This window comes from Lutjanus erythropterus, chromosome 3 (genome assembly GCF_056507025.1).
Source record: "Lutjanus erythropterus isolate fLutEry1 chromosome 3, fLutEry1.hap2, whole genome shotgun sequence".
NCBI lineage: Eukaryota > Metazoa > Chordata > Actinopteri > Lutjaniformes > Lutjanidae > Lutjanus > Lutjanus erythropterus.
Genome location: NC_139319.1, coordinates 48,424,358 through 48,432,867, shown reverse-complemented (window position 1 = coordinate 48,432,867; position 8,510 = coordinate 48,424,358). Strand labels below are relative to the sequence as shown.

Sequence of the window (8,510 nt, the reverse complement as noted above, 5' to 3'; positions counted from 1 at the left end):
ATGTGAATTGTACATCAGGCACACTGAATGACACTTACACTACAGCATTTACAGTGAACATGATGCTGAAGCATCCCTTTAAGAAATTTAATTGTTTTACTGTAATAAATTCATCCCACTGCAGTTGAAGTAAATAAAGGCAGACTTAAAAAGTGTAAATGTTTCTTTTATGTCAGTCTGCTTTCTTGAAGTTGCATAAGTTAGTCTAATGTCATGCTTTGTTGAAGTTTTCTCACAAAACATGTTGATATACTATTTGTTGGTAAACAAAAAAGCCAAGTGCCTTTAAAACAATTTTAATAGCTTTTAAAGGGATCATTCAGCTTATTTGAAGTGGGGTTATGTGAGGACCTTATCTATAGTCAGTGTATTAACTACAGTGAATTTGAGTCAGCACACCACCAATTGGGACAAGCAGAGAGGAGCACCATTAGGGAAGCTAGCAGTGTACTACTGTGGACAGGGTCAGTAACAAAACATATTTTAGCCACCTGAACAAGGTCCACCTAGAAAATAATTATTTTCCATTGTAAATGGCCCACTGTTAATCCAGAGTTTTACTTATGTCAAGATTAACTAACTGAGATTTTTCACTAAACCTAGAATACACCCCTGGTCTTAGCACAGTGCATGAGGAGATGGAGTCCAGCAACCCGCCACTGCTGTCCTCACCGCTAACCTAAAGCATCCATGTACCTGGGAGTGGGAGTCGGCACACCAAGAGGCCACTGCTTCACCATTATTTGACCTGGAGCACGACCTGGACCTGGTGGGTAACTATGTTTGTTTTCTTTGATTCTTTGAATGCTGCCAATAACTTATAATTATACTTACGGACACAGTAAATTCTGACCATGTACATCATTGGTTAATGTCATCTCTCTCTTCCACTGATCTATAAACATGAAATAATTAACATACATAACTAGCAACATCTTGAATTTTTTTTTTATTATTATTTTCATTTGCAGAGGTAAACATGTAAATGAGTGTTGATCTGTGTTTGTGCACTTGTTCTTAACAGGAAACAAACATGTTCCAGAGATGGAGAGACAAAACTCACAGGAACACACCACTACTATCTGCTCTATAAATCGACCTGTGCCAGGTAAATAAGAACAGCCTACTCCCATGCATGATATGTGTCTCTTTTTTATTGTGTATTAGTGGTATATAAGCATGTAATGTACACTGTCTGTATTGTGCTTTTTTTATATGCATCAATGGTGTAACATTTTTCTCTTCCTCTCACAAGGCTCTGACAAGATGTGAAGTTGGACACACGTCAGTGAAGCAACAAGCAACATCAGCAGTCATCTTGAGCTGGAGTCAAACATGCTGTAAGTCAACTTTACAGTTCATAGATTGTGCATACCATTAGTATGAGCAATAGTTATAATGTGAAAACATTTAAAGGTTCAGTCACTGCTCCTTCTGTTTTGCTCTGACACTCAAGTGTTAAACAGAGATTTCTGTGATGTACATGTGCAAAACCACAGACTGTTATGGTATATGCCAACTGTCATATCCTTTTTTTATGTTTGTGTGCTTGTGTCCTTCATGAACAACAAACAGAAATCAAGGAGGGCTCCAGCAACATTTGACCGTGCTTTGCACAGCTAAGCCACACTGAGAGGCTACGATGAATACACCTGACAACTGCCTGACCTGTACCTCATATGCGACTGTGTTTTTCTGTCAGTCATAAACACTGTAGTGTTACAGCATGACTCTGAAAACTGTTGATTTCCAGACAACAAATAACTGTGGGTTGTTTGTGTTGGCTGTCTACATCATCAGTCTTATAGTGTCCTCTCCTCTCGTCACATAACCAGAGCCACATGGACCGAGGGACAGGAACAGGTAGTGCAGCTATATGTCTTGACCAAACGTGAAGTAGGACACATGTCAACGAAGCAGTGCGGTACCGACAGCAACACTTGAGTGTGCTTTGCACAGCTAAGCCACACTGAGAGGCTACGACAAATATACCTGACCTGTACCTGGTATGTGACTGTGTTTTTCTGTCAGTCATGAACACTATAGTGTTACACCATGACTCTGAAAACTGCTGATTTCCAGACATGGCGCTAAAGTTTCCTCTCCTCTCCTCTCCTCTCCTCTCCTCTCCTCTCAGGGACAGGAAAAGGCAGTGCAGCTATGTGCTTTTTACTCAACATTCATTGCTAATCTTCAGATGGACCCAGACCATCTGTAAGTATCCTATATAGCAGGGGTCCCTAACAGGCGGACTGCGGTCCGAGTCCTGACCCGCACGCCGTCCTATATGGACCTGGACTTATAACCAATAAATTCTTAATAGATTTTAAATTTTGACGGGACACTTCTATTTTAACTGGCGCAACTATTCTAGTCTTTCCGGCGCTGGTTTAGCTGATCAGGAAATGCACAGACCAACTGCAGAGAAGCCGCGTGTGGAGGAGACTGTTGTTAATGACGGAGTTTATTACAACAGTCAAAACTAACGTGATGGTTAATGACATCGACACCAACCAGATGCACTTATAAAATTAAACAACCGTATAAGGAGGCCTATACGTAAAACGGGAGAGTCTGTGTTTCTCTGTGAGAAACTTTGAGATCTTCTCACAGCAGAGTGAACAGGTGAGGGAGGGAGGAGGGCACATTGATCTAATCAATCACTGATACCGTCGTCATCTCGGACTGATTAAAAAATAAAAATGACAAAATTGGTGACAAATCAAACCTGGGTGTCCACACAAATAAAGTCTTTGTGTGAAACACTGCAGAGTGTAACATCATGCTGTTTACAGACAGTCTGCTGTCATTAGTTTGACAGAGAGACAGAGAGGGTCGTGTCTAGAAGGGAACCCTAGACCTGCGAAAGATTGTGCGAGTTTGATTATTTTAGTAGAAATAACGAACACAAATCTTGCGAGAATTGTGCAAATAAAGAGTTAGAGCTTCTAGACACGACCGAGAAAGGTGCACAGCTCCAAAAATAGAAAATCATATTGTGGTGTCGATGTTTTTAATGTGGCGGGCTGCCATAAATAAAACACTATTCACTGAAACACTGATCACTGACCTGCTGTGATGGAAAAAAATACTCAGATTCTTTACTTAATTCTTTACATAATTCAAACATTATTATATCATAAAGGTAGCTATTGAGTGTTCATTATTGCACTAAATTAATGTTATACTGCTTTATAAAAACATTAGTGTGTGTGTTTCTGTTGTTTCAGAATGGCTCGACCAAATAAGCAGTTTGTAGCAGAAGCAGAATTCAAACATTGTGATATTATAAAGGCAGCTATTGAGTGTGGGGTCAGCTTTCTAACAAACATTCAAATATTCTACATAATTCAAATATTATATTTACATGGCAGGTATTCAGTGTTGCGTCAGGTTTTTAAGTAATATTCAAATATTCTACATAATTCAAAAATTATATTTTCAAGGCAGCTATCAGTGTGGCATCAGCTTTTTAACAAAAATCCAAATATTCTACCTAATTCAAATATTACCTTAAAAAGGCAGCTATTCAGTGTGGTGTCAGTCATTTTACAAACATTCAAAAATTCCATGTAATTCAAACTTTATTATATTTTAAAGGTAGCTATTCAGTGTGGTGTCAGCCTTTCTAACTAATATTCAAATATTATACATAATTCACGTATTATTACATTATCATGGCAGCCATTCAGTGTGGCTTTAGCTTTTTAACTAATATTCAAATATTATACATAATTCAAACCTTCTTATATCATTCACGCAGCTATTCAGTGTGGCGTCAGGCACACACTGGACCTTGTGTTTACACTGGGTGTAGAAATATCCCCTGTCGAACTCTTGGAGATGACTATCAGATCACAAATGTATAATTTTTAACTGTGAATTACCTGTGATCAGTACAGCTACACCCAGCACCTTGCCCACTCGATTTCTTAATGAGCGCAGTATCTTAGAGTTCCGCACACTGTTTGGTGATCAAAGTTCACAACTGTCTGAACATCCCAATACCAATGATCTGCCCAACTGCTTCAATTCAATCTGCTTGTCTACTCTCAATGCCATTGCACCTCTTAAAGTTAGGTCTAAGTCCTCAGCAAGAAAACAACCCTGGATAAATGATGACATTCGCAGCTGCAAAAGAGAATGTAGGAAAGCTGAGCGCAGATGGAAAAAATCCAAGCTCCATGTACATCTCATTACTATGAAGGGGTTATTGTTACATTTTAACAAAATGGTCAAGAATGCAAGAACATATTATTTTTCTGACCTTATTTCCAAACATCAACACAATCCTAGAGTTTTATTTAAAACGGTTGACCAGTTGCTAAATCCTCTCCCCCCCTGTGCCCCAGCTGGAAGTAATGCTGATTGTGAAATGTTTTTACCCTAAATTCCTTCAGGGGTCCATTCTCTTTTGTAAGAATGAGCAGTTTTTGAAGCAATGTGACCTTCTGACTTTCCTGAGAGTTGGTAGTTAAGGTTTGTTTCATTACTTGAGGTGTATTTCACCGTCAATATTGTTATTATTTTTATTATTGTTAATAGTGATTTTGAGGACAGTTTTGCTCTAATTTTTGGTCTGAATGCCTTCCTTTCGATATTATTTGGGTTTATTACATTAACACCAGGCCTTTTCTCTGTATTTCAGAATGGTCTGGTGTAAGTGAAGACCTGAGCCAGTGCAAGCTGCGTCCCCCAGCAAGGTGAAAGGACTGCCACAAAGGAGGTGAAACAGCACAATAGCCGAAGTTATAAAGACATTTTTTCTTTATTCTGTGAGTCATATGGATCCAAAATTCAACTTCTCTGGGCTAATTTCATCTTTTGTGACTCTCTTTTAGAAAATAATTATGATATTTTATTTAACTATTGCTTTAGAGGCTTTGCAGAGGCTGTAAACTGACTCTCCATGTGCTGCTGAATTGTTTGACCGTTCACTTGATAGGCCATGCAGTGACTCTTTTTGTCCAGCAGATGGAGCCAAGCTAGGGCTGGGCGGTATGACCCAAAATTCATATCACGGTATAATTTGAATCCCTTCACAGTAACGGTATATATCGCGGTATAAATGTTGCGGTGTAAAACTTATGGAAGTGTTTTTGAATGGGTTTTTCTAAAACAACAACAACAGCAAAGATATAATGTAATTTTTGAGCATTTATTGTGCAGAAGAACAATAGAAGTTAGGATAGTGCCTCAGAAGTACAAAAATTAAATTAAAAACTAAAAAAGTACTTCAAGTAAGAGAGGTTTTCTATAAGACAAATGGCAAAAACAGTGAAAAGGTTCTGTAATCCTGTAAAAATCTGTAAAAAAAAATACCAAAGTAAAGAATGTGAGTATTTTTTCCATCACAGCAGGTCAGTGATCAGTGTTTCAAACTCGCACAATCTTTCGCGGGTCTAGGGTTCCCTTCTAGACACGACCCTCTCTGTCTCTATCAAACTACAGACAGCAGACTGTCTGTAAACAGCACAATGTTAAACTCTGCAGTGTTTCACACAAAGACTTTATTTGTGTGGACACCCAGGTTTGGTTTGTCACCAATTTTGTCATTTTTATTTTTTAATCAGTCCAAGATGACGACGGGATCAGTGATTGATTAGTGATCAGTCTGCCCTCCTCCCCTCCCTCACCTGTTCACTCTGCTGTGAGAAGGTCTGAAAGTTTCTCACAGAGAAACACAGACTCTCCTGTTTTACGTAGGCCTCCTTATACAGTTGTTTAATTTTATAAGTGCATCTGGTTGGTGTCGATGTCATCACGTTAGTTTTGACTGTTGTAATAAACTCCGTCATTAACAACAGTCTCCTCCACATGCGGCTTCTCTGCAGTTGGTCAGCTAAACCAGCGGCGGAAAGACTAGAAAAGGTATGCCAGTTAAAATAGAAGCGTCCCATAAAAAAAATAAAATCTATTAATAATTTATTGGTTATAGGTCCGTATAGGACGCCGTGTGGGTCAGGACTCGGACACACATCTTGCAGATGACATTTTTCTGCTCAACATCCGAGTTTTTAAACCCGAACCACGTCCAAATCACGGATGTAGCACCGTTTTTTTTTTTTTTTTCACCAGCCCCTCCTTTTCCGCCATTACTGTGCTTGCGGCCATTTTCACACAGAGGCAGGTGCGATGACATCATCGACGGTGTGACAGCATAGCACAAATCTCTACCGTGGCCAAATTTATACCGTTTCAACCGTCATACCATGTATACCGCGCAGCCCTAAGCCAAGCTATCAGTAACCAGTTATTTGACTTTTGCTCTTTCTCATCAAACAGCTACCCTGACACAGTAGGACATGCTTTTCTATTCTCTTTTCCTTCTTTTTTCCCTTCTTTTATAAATTTTAATTAATACTGAAGGTTTTTTCTATTAGGAATTAGTCTCCATTAGTTAATTTTTTGTTTGTTTTTTTACACATTTATTCAATTTTTTTTAGTAATAATTCCTTTTCTTTGCATTTATATTTTAGGGATTTATTTGTTTTTTTTTAAGAAGATAAAGTTTTTTTCTTCCATAACCCCCCCCCCCCTCATAAAGGGTTTTATTGTGTGTGTGATTTTGGATCATATAGGTGTGCTGAATAATTATTGGTGCATACAGCACTGGATAAGAAGAGGTCAGGTGACGATCCGTGGCTGCTTTTATTTTTAACGGAGCCTCAGGAAAGTTCCATCCAATTAGAGATTTAATCTCACTGCAGGTCACAAATGTGGTCACTGTTGTTCCTCATAGTTACTTCTCATGTATTGTCAGGCACTAATTGGTTACTTGTCCTTGAACACACAGCTGTTCTCCCTTTGGAACAACAACTTCTGATAACACAATCACATCCTGACTCTCCCACTAAGCACTTCAGGTCCATCCTGACCCAACCTCCTTCATCTCCTAACCCTATAAGACAGATTTACATTCTTGACTCATTATCAGTTCCTTTTACACTTTCCGTGTGACTGTGTACTGGTCCTTTGCAAAGCTCCATTGAAACACCACATCAAACACCAGACAATTTTGGTCATGGTGTCTGTCTTCGTTTTCAGATTTTCCATCACAATTTGGTGTCAGCAGTGGGATTGCTTGTCTGAGGGTTTCTGGACTCGGGGTCGACGGTGGTAGTGCACACCCTGAGGAGATATTCCCTTCAGCCTCAACCTCCCCACAAAGACGAGTGTAGAAGCTAGCCTATTACTTAGCCCCTGAGACATTTAACCCGGAGTGACTTGGCTGACGCGCTCGACTCTTTGTTTTATAACCATACGCTGTGCCGTTCCTTGAATTAATCCACAGGTCATTCTTCATTGCAGCAAAAATAATTTATTTCCCTCATGCAATCGTGAACGATGTCCATTGTTGTTTCAAAAAAAAAAGACCAAACATTCAGCTACGGCGTGACAAACATTTTGCGCCTTAGCGGTCAAAAACCCTTTGCCCTTCCGGGTCAAACACCTGACAACAACAGTAACCCAGCTAACTTTACACCTGAGCATTACAAAGGTACAGCGACACCCCATGTTCAAAACAGTGAACTACAAGTGAACCCTTGAAATATTTCACCAACATATTTGGCTCCTACACACCGGCCCCTAATTGTTAATGGCCAGCAGAAATAACAATTCACACATATTACAAAAGGAGTCAAATTATGTTGTTACACACAAGCACAGATCAACATATCTATTCTCTATGCACTAAGCAAAGTTTTGTCACTGGTCGTTCAATGATGCTGGATTTTGTCTGTAATCTCACAGACCGAAAAGTCCATGTTTGTCTGGAAAAACCTCCAGAACCCTGCCAAGTGGCCATGAACCATGAGGAGCTGAAGAATCCATAACCACCACGATGTCTCCAGCATTCAAACTCCTTTTCCTTTGGTTCCATTTTTCTCTCTTGAAGCAAGGGCAAATACTCCAAAATCCACCTCTTCCAAAAAAGATCTGCGAGGTCCTGCACCTGCCTCCATCGCCTTCTCACATACTGGTCATCAGGTCCAAACACTCCAGGTGGCAAAGATGGTTTACCCTTGAGGAGAAGAAGATGATTGGGCGTGAGTGGTTCCAAGTCATTGGGATCCTCCGAGGGCTTGGTAATCGGTCGGTCATTCAAATGGCCTCCCTTCTGACTTCCTTATCGTTAGCATCCAGTGCAACATCCAACACAGTCTTGGGCCAATCCTTTTCATTTTTCCACAGAAATGCTGGACCTTCCAACCACCTGCTGCTTTTCAGAAAATCAGAGACCTTCACTCCTCTGGACGCATCATCAGCTGGATTGTCTTTAGAACTGACATGTCTCCACTGTGAGGGTTCAGACATTTCTCTGATGATTAAGATTCTGTTGGCGACAAATGTGTGAAAGCGCCTGTCTTCGTTGTTCAGGTACTTCAATACTGAAGTGCTGTCAATACTCAATCCTCCAATTTGATGTTCAACTCTGCCTTCAGCATCGAGTCCACTCTGACGGCAAGGACAGCTGCCGTCAGCTCAAGGCGAGGAATTGTCACGGC

General features: G+C 40.0%; 1 long non-coding RNA gene across 1 annotated transcript; it reads left to right on the top strand.

Moving 5' to 3' along the window:
- Positions 1-237: 237 nt before the first annotated feature.
- Positions 238-1,678, top strand: LOC146330971 (uncharacterized). The gene is made up of 4 exons (XR_014769783.1): positions 238-769; positions 1,025-1,108; positions 1,256-1,340; positions 1,576-1,678. It is a non-coding gene; the product is annotated as an uncharacterized LOC146330971 (long non-coding RNA).
- The last annotated feature ends 6,832 nt before the right edge of the window (positions 1,679-8,510 follow it).